We start from the raw sequence: 19,765 nt of genomic DNA, 5'->3' as shown, positions 1-19,765 counted from the left end.
AAAGAGAACTTTGACGCTAGAATTTGGAAGAATGGACTGTGAAGTGAAAGTGTGATTTGTTGGTGTGAAATAAGAAGCATTAAGTGTGAAGGGAGATGTATGAATGTCATCTGTGTATTGTGAAGTATGACATATGAATGGTACCATTTCGAATCAAAACAGACTAGATCCATTAAGGATAGATATTGTGAGCCCTAGAGAAATAAATTATTGTGAAGAAACCAATAAACTGGTATGCTTTGATGGCAGAATACTAAACTTGAAAATTCAGCAGAAGGAAACTTGATAATATTTAGCAGTAAATAAAAGTTTGTATGCTCTTTGTTCCTTTGATCTACTAATTTAATTTAAGATATAATCACACGTGGTCAAAACAACTTGTGTTCAAAATTATCCATTAAATATTACCTGAATAAAGAAATGTTGGAAAGTGATTTAATGCTATCAGTAAGGAGTGATGTAATGTGTTGCTATTCTTCTGTACAAATTTGTGCAGCCGTTAAAAAGAATAAGGACATTAGTTAAGTACTGACATAAAATAATATCAAAGACATATTGTTAAGTGAAAAAAGTAAGTTTCAGAATAGTGTTTCTGACATAATGCCATTTGCGTAAAGGGAGAAACCGTGTGCATGCATGAGTGTATGTGTGTGTGTACTTTATACGAATGTTCACTTTATAAGCATAATTAATATCAAATGAAAATGTCTAAAAATATGAAGTTCTGTTGTGGCTGTGAACTGTCTTAAAATTTATAAAATACAACAGTAAGATATGAAACATTTAAATCTTTTTGAAAATATGACTGTCCTTTTATGTTCATTTACGTAAAAGAACTAATAACAAAATTATAATAAAAACAAAAATTGAGTAAAAATGCACATTTTCTTTTGTGTCACACTTTCTACTTTATTTTAGGCTAAAAAGAAGTAATATTGCTTTAAAAGTTTTTACAGCATTATTAGACCACATAAAATAATGGATAATAAGAAATTTTAGTTTTTCATATGTTAATTTATTTGAGGAAATCCCTCATGTAATCACTGACATGGATGGAAGAACTACATAAATAAGCATTTTCATGGCTAAAATGGTTCAAGAAGAAGAAAAATAAGAAAAACGCAAGTGACTACTAGACCCTACATAAGAATCAAAAGTAAAATGCTATTATAAAATTAACAGTTAAAGTATAAGATCTGAATCACTCTTAAAATCCAAGGAGCTAGGCTCCAACTTAACTCTCACTTAGGTAGAAAAACGGATGAGAAGGTAAAGAAACACAAAGGCTAAGCATGGGAAGAAAACTCTCAACAGCTGACGGACAGCTGTATGAGGCCATTGGGGAGACAGATGGTAGAAGGAGGGATGTGTAGCAATATAACGAATTAGGCTCGGTTTTTAATTGCTTATTAGATAATCTACCAAATATCTCTAGAACAGAATATATAAATTAGCAGGTAAAAATTCAGCTCACAGAATGGGCTAGATGAATCGCTCCCAAGTTACAAAAGGTTCAGGAAACCTGTTTTCCCTTTTCAAACTGTGTTAAAACAGGAAATCAGAGAGAAACAACAACAGCAATAACAAACTGCAAACCAAAAACCAAACATACACATACACACATAAACATACTGTAATATTTTTAAAATGCTAGCACTGATAATCTCCTTTTAAATAAACCTCAATGGCTACCCAGGAATTTTGAGCATACTTCAAGGTAAAATTGTACTATGGGTGTAACATATCATTAAAATAGTGTTATTAGGCTGGAGTACTAGACAGTCCCCGGAATAATTCCCAGCCATAGGAATAATTTGAGAGAAGAGGTTAGCACATAACATTCGTTCGTTCTTTCCCTGGTTATGTTGGTACAGTATAGAATAGAATAAATGACCTCTTGATTAGACTCAAGCCACTAATGGAAAGAGTGTATTTTTAAATGAGTTTCTTTTTAGATTTTTTTCCAAAAGTCATTTTTTGCGGATATGGATGCAAAAAAAAAAAGAGAGAGAGAATTTTTAATATGTAATCCCCAAGTTGGAAGGTATTACCTGATATCTTTCCCTTGAACTGGACGTTTTAGCAGGTGATCCATAGTTTCCCCTTTGGCAGAATGAAAAATCAACTATAGAATTTTAAAGAAAATAAGTTATTTGATTATAAAAATATAATTATAAGCATTTTATTTATTTATTTATTTTTTTCCTTTTTCTCCCCAAAGCCCCCCGGTACATAGTTGTGTATTCTTTGTTGTAGGTTCTTCTAGTTGTGGCATGTGGGAAACCGCCTCAGCGTGGTCTGATGAGCAGTGCCATGTCCGCGCCCAGGATTCGAACCGACGAAACACTGGGCCGCCTGCAGTGGAGCGCGCGAACTTAACCACTCGGCCACGGGGCCAGCCCCATATAAGCATTTTATTATGCTGATGAAAATATATTATGACTATTATTTTTGGAGTTAGAAAGATCTGAAACAACTCTCAGTTGCATCATATATTAGTATGTAGGTTTAGAAATATACCTAATTAGATTTAGATTATCTACAAATCATTTTTCTCCTCTCCAAAATGAAGATGATATATATCATATGATTGTGAAAAGGAATAAACGAGATAACTTATAGTAAAATTTAATTTAAATAAATTTAAGTATACCAAAGTTCTATATCAAAATGTAAAATTTTGCGTCATAATATTGATTTTAAATAGAAGACCAGGTAATAATTAATATTAATACTTTTTATTTGATTTTTGAAATAAAGGGAAATGTAGATATAGATTTTTTAAAATTATTCTAGAAAGACATTAGAGGCACAGTGAGTAGATTAAACTTAGAACCGTCATACTTTAGGGATGAAAAATTTTCTGTCCTTCGTTATTTCTTTTTCAATGTCTTCTTTATTCACTTGGTAAAAACTATAATAACAATGTTTAGATCATCTGAGGTGTACACAAAGGCAGAAATATACATCAAGTGTTTGTTAGCTGAAGAGTGCTTTTTGGGATGGACTTGAACTGACAATGACTCGTTTGAAAGAGATAAATGTAAAGATGTAGTTCTTGCAGGAAAAAAAGCTAAATTTAAAGAAAAAGTTAACATGATAACTTAATAGAACATATGTAAAATAAACAAATATTTTATGATAAAGTCAATGGTATTTCAACTTTTTTTGCTTTCATGTAAAATATCAGAACATATCAAGCTGTAATAACACAAGTACAGTTATTTAGAACTGCCTAGCTCTTAGTATGGATTCTTTGAAAGCAGACTGTGAGATGAGGACTTAGATGCTATTGTTTATTTGGCAGGTCATTGAAGAAATGAGAAGCAAGCAAATGGGGATACTGAGAACAAAATAGGGGAAACCCAACAATCAAATTTTGATAATGAGTTTGTTACAATAATGGGCCACAAGAGAAGCCTCATAATTCTTCTTGCATAGAAAGGGGAGGATGGAACATTGATCCATCAATTCCCATTCCCCATTGGTTAACTCCTCTGAGCTTCCAGGTTGCACTAGCTTGCAGCTGGGCAGCCTTGAGACTCTGAGAAAGTGGAACCAAGAGATCCTGTTACATTCAGTTCGTGTGGGATACTGAAAAGGGTACCAGGGATTTTCCACTACAGCTGTATTAAATAAAGTAGGCTGAGGTGGGGATATGGTTGGTGTATCACAAGTGTCTACTACGTTCATTTTTCCCACTGCTCTACACTATTCATTCAACACATGATTACCATCTTAAGAGGCCACAGTTTATTAACAGGAATTCAGTCAAAGTAGAATTCGTTCAATAAAAGTGACCTGGATATGAAAGATCATAGACCCAATTCTGAAAAGAAATGGTTGAAGAAAGTGCAATTTTTATGCCTAGATATGATAATACTCTGGGGAAATATGATAGAAGTCTTCAAATATTTGGAAGTTTTCATGTGGAAGATAGAATGCATTTTTCTTTATAGCTAAAACTATGAAGTTGAGGCAAATGTGTGAACATTAATTGGAGACAGATTAAGCTTGAAATAGGAAAGACTGCACTATGAAATCTGTGTAATAATGGACTAGGCTGCAACCAAGCTGAATACATGACCAATCATAGATGTTCAAACAGAGACTACTGGACCGCATACTTGTTAGAGATGTTTTAGAGCAGAACCAAGCATCATATAGGTGACTAGATAGATCTCTGGTACAAATCCCTTTCAATCACAGTATCATATAATTCTATAAATGTCAGGAAGAGTTTAGGCTCATTTATCAACTTTTTCATTCAAAATATTTATTGAGAATTGTGCTAAGTATCAGATGTCCAATGATAAACAGAAACTTGCTGAATGGTAGTAAAGGAGATATTCAATATACAATAAGTACATGTGTTCTAAGTTCTATGAAGGAAAATAACAGACAGCAGAGAGAAATGATGGGACAGGTGTCCTGGATTTATTTTGAAGCATCAAGGAAGACCTTAAACAGGAAGACAATATTTAGACTGAGACCTCAAGGAAGCCAAGAAGGACTCAGCCACGGGAAGAGTTGTCAAATTCTGGGGGACAAAATATCCTATAATTCAGAGGTTAGCACTCCAAGAATCACTATTGTTATACATGTTTATTGTCATCATGTTTCGCGCCCAATCATAAAACTTTTATGTAAATTACTACAGGCATATACTTTCCATTCCACTATGAAACTGTACAGACAGCTTAAATTTAATAGCCATAGGAAATTTCCTGCATAATATACAATGAATGGGTTAAAGCAGTAAAAAGATCCCGTGGAAGATTTTAGACATTTTCAAGGAAAATGGTGTATTTTTATTTAAATTGTCTTTTTGAAATATTAAGTCTATGTATACTAAAGCATTTACTCATAGGTATCTCTAGAATTAAATAAACAACAGAGAAACAAAAAACCAAAATAGCGCTTTTAAGAATAAGTTCTCCTGAGAAGTTATTAACGTCATTAGTGCAATTTATTTATTTCTTCATTTATTTTAGTTTTCCATGTTATTTTTTCAGTACTAATAAAACATTAAAAACCTTTAATCTCTAAGGGTCTTGTGCTATTATCAGATTAACCTTTGGTCCTGGCAATTAGAATTTTGCCACATAATGAGCAAAAACAGATTGCATTTTGCAGTAAAAAAATTAATCCACAAAAGCTAATTCTGGAAGCAATATTTTCAAAAGATACATATGATCCGCCTAGAACATAATACATATTATTCTTAGGAAACAATCTTGCAACATAACAAAACTGGTAATTTCCTGACAATATATAATTTAAAAAGGTACAAATTATTTCAGGAAATAATCAAGCTCATTTTTAGCATTTACTTTGAATGTGTCATATATTCATTTACCTATCGTGGAATAAAAATCCCCTTTTAGTCTTTCATACTTGAAAATGACGTATGAGCATTTTAGTGAAATCCAAGTTACTGCTGAGCACTTCTTATGAAACTATATCAAGATTTTTAAGTGCTTATTAAGCATTGGTATAGCAGGATATATTTTTCTCATTTTTATGGAAATTGGGAAAGCTGAAGGGTTCACTCATTAGGCAAAGTGATTGCATTTTCAATGGCATAACAACCACATAAATAAATATTAAAGATTCACAAATAAACTTTTGGTTTTCTTTGGACAAAAAAAATGTCCCACAGCGTGAATCACTTTTCTTTCAGTTTTATTCACCTCTTGGTAATTATTAATGTAAGAGCTCTGTATTATTTCCTATAAACATTTTACTTGGAAATAAATTACATTATATAAAAATATATATTATTAAGTGTGTGAGAAGTTTCCAGATTTAGTATTAACTAACAAGTTAGACACAAAATTTTACTTATGAAACTGATGATTTAAGACATGGTTGTCAAAATAGCATAAATCAAGCTCTAAAAAATATTTTTAGAAAAAGTTATCTGTATTTTCTGAAACACTTTTGCAATCTTCTATTCACTTTAATCCTTCAGTGTTTTCTTCATATCCTTTTCTAATAGGAAAGTCCATGCCATCCACAGTTTTTCTCTAATCTGATTTCTGAAACTCTGTGCTCATTTTTCAATTATCTACAGAAATGTTTCCATTTCTGGTGTGCTATTCACACTCCACACTAAATACATTTAAAGCAAGTCTCTAATTCCTCTTCTCATCTTATGAGAACTTACCAACTCACAATTATAGTTGTTAAATATTTACTCACTTGTTCCTGTGTCCTTTGTTTTCGTTACTAATGTATCTCATTTTAAACTTCCAGGGGGATAATTCTTTATTCTCTGTTTCTTTCTTTTTTTTTTTTTTTTTTTTGAGGAAGATTAGCCCTGAGCTAACATCTGCCACCAATCCTCCTCTTTTTGCTGAGGAAGACTGGCCCTGAACTAACATCCATGCCCATCTTTCTCTACTTTATATGTGGGATGCCTGCCACAGCATGGCTTGACAAGTGGTGCGTAGGTCCACACCACGGATCCAAACCGGCAGCCCAAGTAGAATGTGCGAACTTAACTGCTGTACCACTAGGCCGGCCCCCAGGGGGATAATTTTTGACTTGCACACTATCGTCAATTTATTGCATGACCTTAGGCAAATCACTGGAATCTGTGTCTGTTTTCCCACCTGAAAAATGGGAAAGCTTGGATATTGTATTTGAATATGCTAAAACGTGTTTAAAACACTTGGCTCATATTATGCTTACTTTTTATTATAAAAGTAAATGGTAATATTCGTCTTGATAAAACATAATTATGTAATTTATCCCAACTGATTTTTTTAAAACTAAAACCAGTCAGGAAAATTTATTCCAAACTAACAGAAACTATCACAAATGCCAACAGTGTCATAACTCTCTAACTTGGCACACTGCCACAGGTAACACACAAGAACAGAACTTAAATCCTGTTAGAAGCTATATAAAGGAGAGAATTTTAAGTGCAGAAGCTAAGATTGTGTTTAGAAAGAAAATCAAGGTAAATAGGTTTATTTAATTTGCATATGGATTTTTTTTGGTTAATGTTTGTAGCTCCAATATCTATAGGCTCCTTTAAATGTTTCCTTAATGTTTTTAGCGTATACGTATTTACCTTACAGATATACTAAATAAAGTTAGCATTCCTTATGACTCTGAAAACAAATTATTGCTCATTTTGACAAGGTGGGTATTTGCAAAGCTGAATCATTAGCTTTTTAATTAGCAAGCAAGCATGTTATTGGCAAAATACAAGATTCTATTTAGATCTAATTTTGTAAAGATTTATCTAAAATTAAACCAAATTATATCCTTAGAAGACTCTGGCATTAGCCTCATCTTAAAAAACTGCAAAGATCTGGAATATCCATTTAGTCCTTTCAGAAAAAATTCTTTTGTGTACATTTTCTTTCTGTTTTCATAATTATAATTCACTTGCCTTTAGTTAGGTTTATCCCTGTGTTATGATTTTTAAAATTATGAAAAATTCCAGATGCGACACTATCTGCTCCCTTTTCTCAGTTTCCCGAGAAATTTAAGAAGAATAAATCAAATTTTCAGGCTTAGTTTCACTGGTGAATTGGAAACATATAATGCACAAGCACTTCTGGGACTATTTGGCTTTTTATGATTCATTGTAAGATGAGGCTTAAAAGCCTTTTGACACAGGCATGGTAAAAATACGAAGCTGAAATTACCAACTGCTGAAAGCCACTCATGGTTTTCCACCTAGAAAGGAAGCTGATAATTTCACTGATTTTTTTCCTGACATCATTATTGTCTGGATCTACAAAAAGGGTGCATATATATTTATGGACTTAGATATAATATGATGACAAAAATTCAGCCTTTTCCATATGCAAATGCAGCGTTAGAAGTAGAACCTAATCATTCCAGTGAATATAAATGTAGAATTGTCTACAAAGATAAATGTATCAATAGCTGTTCAGAATTTCAGGTATTTTAATAAAAATTCAGTAGTATTTTGCAGCAACATGAAAGAAGGAAATTGATGAATTATAAAAGAGCAGGGTTAAACTTCAGAGTTAGAAAGCATACGCACACACACATTTCTCCCACGGACTGCATAGGAATACACTAAGATTTTGTTTCATTTGTTGTAATTCACTTTTCAGTCCAATTCTTTATATTTCTTTTGAATTCATCTGTTTCTAAAAAAGTGCCTTAAGGATCTGGCTTCCTTTAGCAAACATTTATCTCTCACTTTCCTATCAACTGTTCACTTTCTCACTTGCAAGCAGTACATACTCATGTTATTCAACATAGAATTAAATTCACTTCAATTTATATTGTTTATATTTTTAATTATTATTATTTTTTTGCTGAGCTAACATCTGTTGCCAATCTTCTTCCTTTTGCTTGAGGAAGACTGTCCCTGACCTAACATCTGTGCCAACCTTCCTCTATTTTGTATGTAGGAAGCCGCCACAGCATGGCGTAATGAGCAGTGTATAGATCGGTGTCCAGGATCTGAACCTGTGAACCCTGTGCCGCAGAAACAGAGCGTGTGAACTTAACCACTATGCCACTGGGTCAGCCCCTATATTTTTAAATTTAAACTTTATATGTCCACATATTTGCATTTAATGGTCTTTTCAACGGCATCTTCAAATTTTAGTTTAAAATTAATATAATCTTCAATTTTGTTTTGTTTAGGCATAACTTAAGGACGTCACTTAAGTATGTACATAAAGAAAGGATCGTGAATTTTAAATACCACATGTATGCTGGTTTTACTTTATTTTTGATATTTAAAAATACAGAAAATTTCAAGAACAAAATAACAATGAGAAATATTCCAAATGCTAGAAATTGATTAGTATGTTTACTTCAGTTTTAAACAAGTATACAATTTGAAAAAACTACACAAGTAATAAGTAATAATATTTTAATTATAACTTTAAAAATAAAGTCTCCTTTAATCATTCTATCTTACCTGTTAGAAATAATGGAAATAATTTTATGGTGTATATCTTTTCAGTATATTTTATTATTTTTCATAAACCTGTTTTACAAAGATAATTTTATTCTGATGATTTTCAAATGTATTTAATTGGCATCATACAAAAAAAAGAATTCTTAACATTTTACTCAAAACCATGCTACTTTCCCCTTGAATTCTACATCATAATATAGATGCATCTAATTTATTCCTAATTACTATTTAAATGTTTGATATTTTTATAACTTCTTTTAAAAATGATTTTAAAATAAGAAAAGAGAAAAATCACTGTTTTACTTCTTTGTAAATTATAAAATCTTGCCTGTTGTATGTATCATTTTTTGTATCAAATAGAAGCAATGGTGATATTCATCTTAAGAAGAAAATGCTCAGGAAGGTACTACTTTCACATCATAAATTAATTTATGTATTTTTAAGTAAAATGTATTTCTCCCTCTTCTTAGTTAATATCAGGTTTTAAAAATAGGTGTATATTATACCCATGACCATGTTGAAAGAGGTTACTAGGAGAAGTATTGATGAGAATTAACACTTAGTGGACTGAGTCAAATATTCATACTATTTGGGACTTTTTCTCTCCATGAGAAAAGGAGGGGCAGAGAGATACATAAGTTTCTCTAAATTATAGATTTGCAAACAGTTATCAATAGGGTAAAAGAGAGGCCATCTCAAAAACTTAATATACTTTAAAAGAAAAGGACAGCATATGGCCACTTTGTGTAGCTCAAAAAAACATGTTAAAAGGGTGAACTTTCAAGAATCTGACAATAGAGATCTGAAGGCCTTCAAAGTGATCATAGAAAGTATAAAATTATCGTCAGACCACGGAAAGAATTCCATACACAAGCTGGATTGAATCAGACAAAAGAAAGAATAATTTTATTTATAAAAACTACTCTGTTTTACAGCAACCTTCCTACAACACAAAGAATAATGGAGAACCGGAAAAACAATGTATGAGAACTGCAAACCAACTGATCACGATGTTAATGTTACTTAATCCAAGTGTCTATTAATAACTTCAGAAATGACATAAAAACAAACAAAAACCCTGCTGTGGTAGAACTAAAGAAAGGTCCTTAATGTGAATAGTCCACATCCAGTTGATAATGAGGCCTGAGAGAAAAGAGTGTGGGGAACTAATACAAGCAGCTCTCAGAGGTGGCAAACATCAAATGTAGATCAGAGGCAAAGCTGAACTGTAATACCAGGCAGCACATTTATTTTAAGGGTAGTTATTGAGGCTACTGCTAAAATGAAAAATAAAACTCAAAACATAACAAAACAAAAGATTCAGTTGGAAACCTGATCCGTTTCGTATATAGTTCCATTTTTTCATATGGGGATGGGTAGAATTAAAAAATAAAACTGTTGCAAAATGATTTAATTCATTATTGTTTTATTACATTATTAAAGAGTGCAGAGTATAGTGGTATTTTAAAAAGAAACAGCTGCCCAAATGACTTGGGGAAGGATGACAGCCCTGCTGTTACTCGTGCCCCACCCGCTATCTATCCACTCTGGGGAGGGTGTGGTTAGGAAAGTGAAAAGAGTGATTAGCACTAATATTGTTGGACAGCAAATTAATTGAAGAAGATTTTAGGATATGATCCAAAATAGGGAAGAATTTGGATTCTCCTTTATAGTAATAAGGCAAGTAATGCAGGGCCAGACAGAGTGGTCTTGGTTGAACTCACCCTCGTATATAGAACATATGGGAACCCTTGGTAATGTGGCCAGAAAGGTCTCAAATTTTCACAAGTCATCAAAGACATCAAAGACCAAAGTTAGCTAGATTGGGGACAATAAAGCCTATTGGAAGTGTGAGTGTGAGTTTTGTGTGAGTCTGTGTGTAAATGGGTCTGTGTGTCTTTCTGTCAACTCTTCTTCTCCCAAGTAGTTATCAAAAACTTTTCATAAAGAGCTTCTTTTTGGGTTTCCGTGAATGCTTCAAGTGCAGGAAATGGTAGTCAAGGCAGGAACCAGAAGAAGGAAATGCAGAGCCTCTTCCCATAGAAGGCAGACATGTATATGGAGGACAGGTGGCTTGTTGAGAATATCAAAATGCAGAAGTATTAAGATGGGTTCTCCACACTTTTTCACACTCCTCCATCACCATGCACTCAGAGGAGAGTTATAGCAGATTTAGGAGCCAAGTTGCTCAAATTATAGACCAAATAGCAACATCTTTGCTAGTCAAGAAATGGTACATATGTAGATAATACTTTATCTTCAGTAATTATATTAATTTTCTAAGATGTATAAAAGGAATTTTAATTTGTGTAGTTGTAAGTAATCTGGATCATTAACAAGACACGTTTTCTGATGGAGTGCAATTTAGAACACAACTCTTACCTCAGTCAAAGGACTGCAGGTAGTAAGCTGCCAACAGGATGATGGCTTATCTATGTCAAGACCTCATGCAAACAATGTCAATGAGATGCAAAGACCTCAACTTCAGTGCGTTGTTATAATTTAAGGTACTTGATATTGTCATTACTCAACAAATAAAAACAGATTTCTAGGATAGCATTAAAGGATATGCAAATGGCTACAATTCCAAGAAGAGTACACAAAGAAATTTTAAGAAACTAACAGAAGACTTCTATTGGTGATTCTCCAATCTACTGGAATTTAAGCATCCTAGATCTTTTAGGAAAATTCCACATATAGCAATAGTTCTTTAATCAAACTCTATTTCTATTGTGATGGCAAAGAAATTCTAAAATAATGAAGTGAGATGCTAGGTTATGAGGTATATGATTTTAGGATACCAAACAAATCTTTCCAAACGTGTGCAAGATCTCGCCAATCTGACATGACTCCAATCTTAGTTATCTTACTCCACCCATTTTATAAAACTCCACTTTGGAGATCTTCTTCGGAACTTTCCAAATATTTTGGCTTGTTTAAAATGGTAAAACCTTTTTAGCTTTTAGCTATGAATTCTTGAAATAGCCAGGTCTTATTTGGAGCAATGTTTAGTGAATAAATATGTCAACCTATGGAATACCTTTAACGGTAAAAATAAGACAAGTTGATCGAGTATTGAGAGTAGTTTCCTCATTATGATCATAAACTGGTTCTGAAAATAATTCTGCAGAAATGTTTAGAAAACATTTTGAAAAACAGTAACATCAATAGGAAAAGTATATATTCTCCCACTCAACTTCTTCTTCAAAAAAAAACATTTGCTATGTTTTCCTTTTCATCATAATGTTTCTTTCCTCAGAGACTAGGGAATGCAAGCGCTTCATGAATGGACATTCTGTTTTTTGTTTTTTACTTTTTCTCCCCTATTCCTTTTTAATTAATAGGCTTTAAGGGTCATTAGGACTTTAAAGCAGCTATATATTTGAAGATAATTTCATTTTTTTAATCTATATCTATACCAGAATCTGTGCTATTTATGCTTAAATAAGTCCTTCCCTGGGATGGTTCCCCCATCTACTCCAGCCGATTTATCATATCTTCCCCGGTCATCTCTCTAATTTTGGTAAATGCACCAGTTCAAGGACATCACATGGTTTTATAATGTTTTACATATCTCCTCTCCTTATAGATGGGATTACTCTAGGGGCTTAAATGGTCATTTATTCAATTTTGTATTACTTTGTGATGACCTTACTTTATGATGGGTACATAGTAGGTATTCTCACTTTTAGGGGGTTGAATTTACCCAAATTATAATACAATGGAACAGACAGAGACAAGGAATAAGCACATGGTAAAAAGAAAAGCAGAGGCGATTTTCTTCACAGAAATCTAGAGTTTATAGGTTTAAAATCAAAGGTCTTTATAGCTTAAAATTCAGAAGTGATAATGAAGAAAATATGAAAATCTCTCTATGAAACATTGAAAAATATCTTGATAAATGAAGAAAACCAGAAATCTTAAGGAAACAATGCTCTGGAAACCAATGTTAGGAATTAAAAAAAAACATACACACACACACGCAAACAAAACTCTCAACGTTCTCTGGCTTTTGCAAATATGAGCAACAATAGCACAGTTTGAAAGGAGAGAAGCAAATTATGTAGAAATGTATACTGCAAGGAAAACACCATTGAGTTGAAACAGAAATTTATTTCAAAGAAGTGAGTCATATAGCAGGTATACTTTAGGTAATAGACTCGATCGTTACCTTGCCAAATAGGCTGAAAGAACTTCCATTATTTGCAAAAGTAAAAGTGTTTTTCTAAACTGTATATCAGTTGTGTGCTAGACAAGCATGGTTGAATGATTTGAAGTTTTTTGATTGGGGAAAAGAATGAGGGAAGTGAGGCAAAGTAGCTTGTGCTTTATTATTGTGATTTGTAGGTGACAAGGAAATACAAAATCGTGAAGTATTATTAAAATAGCTTTATTCTAAAGGATGTTTAAATCCACGTTGGCAAGAACAGACACTACAAAGGAGGTGGTGGAGGGTGGGTGTGTTCGGTTCAGAGAGCTCTGCTTGCTCTCTTCAGCTGTATCTGAGGGAAATGATTGGTTCATCACAATCAGGATACAAAGTAGCTCACTGTTGATACACATCAAGGGAATCTCTACAGTGCTCAGAGGATGTACTGCAGTTTAACAAATGAGTGAGACTGGAAATGATCTATTACATATTTCATAAAAATATAAAAATATTCTAAATCGCATGAAGAATAAATGCTTGAGAAGGGACTAAGAGATCAAAAACAACAAAATAAAAGACATCATAAAAGTACACTAAAAAATATTTCAGCTATAGAATATATAAATATGTAAATATATGAACAAAGGATTCCAGGAGAATGACAACTGTAATGTATCTAGTCCGTTTTCACTTCCAAGTCCTGAGCTACCTTTCCTGAGCCAATCAGCTTCTGAGTCCAAGAGGCCGGTGAGAGCTCAGACTCTGCTGGAACCCTGAAGAAAGCTGGTGCAATATTGTTCTCCTTTGTTAGATGGGAGCTTGTGATTCTGTGGCTGACAGTCCTGTGCTGAGAATCAGAACAAGGTGGATCTTTGGTCAAATTTGGCCCACTGAGGTTTTTGGACTCCCCAGGAGAAGAGTGCAATAATTGTGCATGAAGATTCCTGAACACCTTCAGCTGAAGAGAATTAAAGCAATTGGCTGAATCCTTTCCAAATCTGCAGCTATGAAGAGACTAAAGAGTAGAAGACTTTTGCTTTGATAGGAAACTGCCATCCCATCGAATACAAGAACAAACTCTTGCTTTGAGATGTCTGCATCACAAGTGCTCCATTCCATAGAGGACGATGACATCGTGTGGGAAAATTTTAACAAGTCATGACTTGAGTTACAGGTACCCACAGCAATTGACTTAGAAAATGAAGAAATTTTAGTAATGACTTAAAATATACTTAAAAATTTTTTGATATATAAAGGAAATATATATTTTAAATATCTTTATCTAAATAGTTCTAAAAACGTTCTTTCAGTGTTTACAAAATTAAATAAATCTCATGAATGGGAGTATTGTGTTATAATTTTATAAATGTTTTATTCTTTTCCAGAGTACTTAAAATAATGATGGGTCTTAAAATTGATAATACAATGAAATGCTGTGTACTGTTCGATACTGAGATAGTGTGGGGGCTTATATATTTCATAAGGATCCTTGAAATAGGAGAGTAATGATGTAAGAAAGATTCTAATAATGTTTTGGAAGTAGTACTTATACATATTAAGGAATAAGAAATTATATGTATGGAAGAAGAGGAAAGGAAAGGCGTTCCAAAAGTTTCACTTGCTGTTAGGGGAAGAGAAAATAGTTAGGGATTTTAGGTATCCAAATGTCGCACCATTTTTGTGAGAGAGAAGAAAACAAAGGTATACCAGAGCAATGGATTGAAATAAAATATTTCTCATTTTTATACAGTAAGTTTTTTTCTTATGAGTCCTGAAGAAAGGGAGACAATGGTTAACTAAAAGCATAAATAAAATATGTGACACAAGGTAACTTTAGGATTAAGGTATTAAAATGACATTTTGTTCACACTAGCAAAAGAAAAGAACAAGAAACAATGAAATAACAAAGTTAAATAAATAATAAATAGTAAGAAACATTGAAAGAATAAAGTCAAATATATTAGTCACTGTAACAAGTAGGAATAGTATACATTCTTTAAAGATGGCAGGAGTCAGATTAGGTTAAAACCATGCATTTCCACAAATATGTAAAAGTCCCAATTCTCACTCTTCCATTCCCCTGGAAATATCAAAGTAATTAACTTCATATTTGTTTTTCCAGAAACTGTTTATTCATACACAAGTATATACACAGATATTTTTGAAAGTGTGTTCTTTTTGTACAAATGGGGTGACATTCTAAATTATTTCCTGAGTCCTGTTTCTCTCACTAAAAAATATGTTGGTTTTTACCCATAATATATGTAGATTTACCCAATTTTTAAAAAATTACTACTGATTGGTCCATTATATGGATTATAGATCATTTATTTAATTAAAGCCCTGTTTTTTTAATGTTTCCTGTGAAGATGCCTTTCATATTTCTTGCTGCAGGAAATTGACTAAAGGCCCCAGCTGCTGCACTCAGAAATCCATTGTTAAATTTCTACGAAGACCGGGTTTCCCATGGACTGCCGCCAGCCAGCAGCAGAGCGTGGCAGGGATACTAAGGCAGGCCCATTCCTGGGGGACACAGGAATCCTCTGATGTGCAGCTTTGGCTTGAGTCCTCCCTGACGGTCTTGCTGAACATCTCTTAGATTTGTGCTGGGCTCTACAATGCTTCCACACACCTTCCTTTCTACCTTCTTTCCTTCACTTTGGGTCATACTTGCATCTGACAGGTCTCCAGCCTCCATTGGCTCCTTCCATTTTCTCGCATAAGTATTTCTCCTAATAAATTTCTTGAATATTTATTCTCACCTCAGTGTCTGCTCCTCAGAGGACCCAGACCAGCACATTTAATTTTTTCTCAGCTATTTCATAATATACATAAAGCATATTTGAATGAAAAAAATTAGCATGTTTCTGAAGAAGTTATTTCTTAAGATTTACCATGTTTTCATCAATTATGCTCAGATCTCTTACACCCAGGTAGAGTTGGATTAGATGTGATAGAAAGATTTGATTGCCCTTATTCAATACAGCTCATTAAAACTATGTTTGTTTGTAAGAGTTGTTTGTTTTCCGCCTCCCAAAGCTATGCCAGTTAATGTGATTTATTGATATAGAGAACAAGACTGTTTGTTATTAATTATATTCTAAACAATAACACTTCATCACCAGTTTATTTAGTGGTAGTACCAGGCTAATGGGAGAAAATACCAGAACAAACCGATTATCCTCTTTTCATCTCAATCATTTTCTTCCTCCTTAATCGCAAATCACAATGCTTTGTGACATGTTGCTTTGAATTTCAAACATGTTAACACTTTTCTTATGTGAATTTATAAAAGAATTAAAATGCTATTGGACTAGTGAAATATTATTTAAGTAGTTTAGTATAAAATTTCATTTTTATTATAGTTAGAAAAGAACAAAATGAAGGTATCATATAAAGAAGGTCATTTGAGTAAATGAGCCTTATGCAATGATTTACAGCTCATACTAGAAGGTCTTTAGATGTCATTACAAATCAGACTAGTGATTGTCAAAGATATTAAAAGAAAACCTTGAACACAGTAAGGCCAAGTTGTCACTTTTCAGTATTTGAAATTGCTATGGAAAGAATTAACAAAATGAAAAATTGTTGCCAATTACACTTCATTCATTTGAACATTAGTCTTCATTTAACCCAAGGATCTCTCTGTTGACTATTAACTCCGACTAAGACACGGTACTAGTGTTCTTTAAGCAATTATAATTTATTTAAATATTTAGTGAACAAGATATTTTAGAAGCCACTACATCGTTTAGCATTAAGTAAACCAGTTTTTAGCATGTAAATTTTTACTTTATTAATCAAAGTTAGCAAAGTCAAATGATTAAACTGAAAGAATAAATCTGTAAACTTACATTTAGTCTAGACCAAAGAAGAAAATTTAAAAGAGCTTATGTCATTCTGCCTTGTGCATAGGTGGGAAAACTGAATGCACCTTACAAGACATAACATGCCAAATAGATACCATAGGAGTAAGCCAAATGAACAGGCAAAGTGATCTGAAAACACGAGAACATGGAAACGTGTAGGAGAAGCAAATACTCAATATTGATTAAAACAGTCTCACCCTCTTGCTATTCAACAATTTACTAGACCAACTCATGATTTATATCTAAGAATGGTCCCAGATTTCTTTGATGGGGCTGGCCTGGTGGAATGGTGGTTAAGTCTGAGCATTCTGCTTGGATGGCCTGGGGTTCACAGGTTTGGACCCTGGGCATAGACCTAGCACTGCTCATCAAGCCACACTGTGGCAGCATCCCACATAAAATAGAGGAAGATTGGCACAGATGTTAGCTCAGTGACAATCTTCTTCAAGCAAAAAGGGGAAGACTGGCAATAGATGTTAGCTCAGGGCCAGTCTTCCTTACACACACAAAAAAAGAATGGCCTCACTTTCTTTGAGACACATCTTTAAATTAGCTTCTGTATTTATAACACAAAGGCTCTCATGGAATCAGTCTTTGCTCTCAAATTGGTAGCAAGAATCATAATACGCTGAATCTAATGCTCCTATCACAATTGTAATAAGTCAAAATTCTTATGACTTAGCTTAGTAAAAACAGATAAAATTGGACTGCATCAAAATATAAAATTTCTGTGCATCAAGGCACACAGTCAACAGAGTGAAAAGGCAGTCTATGGAACAGGAGAAAAATTTGTAAATCACACATCTGTCAAGGGTGTTATATAGATTATATAAATAACTCCTACAATTCAGCAATAATGAAACAATCTAACTAAAAAATGGGCAAAGGATTTGAATAGACATTTCTCTAAAGAAGATATGAAAATAGGCAACAAGTGCATGAAAAGATGTTCAACATCACTAATCATTAGGGAATTGTAAATCAAAACCGCAATGAGATGCCACCTCACCCCCAGCAGGATAGTTACTCTGCAAAAAACAGACACACTATACGTATTTTACCACAATTAAGATTTAAAAATTTCGTTGAATATTTTCTATATAGACAATGAGGAAAGTAGCAAATAAGTAGGAAAGGTCTTTTTCTTAATTGTATCGTTTATATGAAAACATTCAATATATTTCTTGGCACACAGGACTAGAAACGGTAACTGGCCTTATTTTTTAAGTATTGTTTTTCCTTACTTATAACTTAGGAAGAATAGGTGTTAATTTTTCAGCAGGAACACAAAAATGCTGTTCGAAAGGCTTTTTATTTTACAATAGGATAAAATTTTACCTAGGATGGCACCTAGTAAAAGGGATTTAAATCATAAGAGCTTCCTCAGAGCTCAATTGTTTCTACCTTCTGCCCCCTCACGCTCTGAGGTCTAAATCCTCCAACTCTGGCAGTTACCTCAGGCAGCATCGCTCCTCATGAAATCATATTATTTAAGTTCCTTCCACTGCACAGGCTACATGAATGATGCAGCTAAAGAGAGGGGCAAGGAAAGCAACACGAAGGGCAAATGAAATTCATGACAGAATTGAAAGAAAGCTTACTGAAAGATTCGGTAAAAATCTCATTCTAAAAATTAGTAACCTGGGACCAAGGTAGAAATGTGATTGGCCAGAAACTACACAACTAATTGGAAGCAAATCAGGTCAAAGAGGCAGGAGTCCCAGTTTCTTTTACCATAGTAAACTTAATTCACGTGTATCCTGATTGAGGTCATTATTCTACAACTTGCTACACATACGAAGCTGGAGATTCAGGTAATTTTATCTTTTACTTTATGTGGTGGATATTTTGATCTTTCTAGCTTGACTCTAAGGCCATTGACTTTAAGACTTATTAATAGTAAAAATATTCTAATCAGAATTATTAGCTTATTTAGAAAACATTTTCTCAAGTAAGCCAAATTAAATCTCTTTTCATTTATCAACAATTATAAACAACACAGTAAAAGATTCTCTTTTTTCCATTTTCTTTTTATATTACTGTATTTACTTAGTAAAGGATAATTTTATTATAAGTTTTACAGTGAAGATCTCTATTACTGTTCAGATACTTGTCTATTTCAAATTTCAGTAATTAGAATTACTATCAAGGATCGCAGTCATTATTTCTATCAATACTCCTAATTCTGATTTTCCAGTTTTCAAAGTTACTAGTAAAACATGATCCTTTTGTGTGTAATTTTTTTTTTTTTTTTTGGTGAGGAAGATTGGCTCTGAGCTAACACCTATTGCCAATGTTCCTCTTTTTGCTTGGGGAAGATTGTTCCTGAGTTAACATTTGTGCCAGTCTTCCTCTATTTTGTATGTGGGATGCTACCACAGCATGGCTTGATGAGCGGTGGTAGGTCCATACCTGGGATCTGAAACTGTAAACCCCTAGCAGCCACAGCAGAGTGTGGGAACTTAACCACTATGACATCAGTTTAGCTCCATGTGTATTTTTGACAGTTATTTTTATGTTTTAAGTACCAGTTAAAGTCATGTGAATTGGGTAAAAGTATGAGTGCTTGCATTTATTTCTTATCTGATCTGTGAAAAGTGTGAGGAATTTCTCTCAGGTATTCTAAACTTGCTCTATTGACCAAAATACTTCCCAATATTCTGCCTCTAAGAAATAATAAAGAGAAAATCTCCTGCTTTCATCAGAACTCAAGGATTCTCTTTCAAAGGACGTTTTAGAAACATCTGAGTACCACCTGAGGCAAGATGTGTAGTGAGGATGTGGCCCTTTACTGGTTTAGGTGATCCTGTGAGGGGCATTCGA

This window comes from Equus caballus, chromosome 14, assembly GCF_041296265.1.
Source record: "Equus caballus isolate H_3958 breed thoroughbred chromosome 14, TB-T2T, whole genome shotgun sequence".
Lineage (NCBI taxonomy): Eukaryota > Metazoa > Chordata > Mammalia > Perissodactyla > Equidae > Equus > Equus caballus.
Note: the sequence above shows the minus strand (reverse complement) of the source record.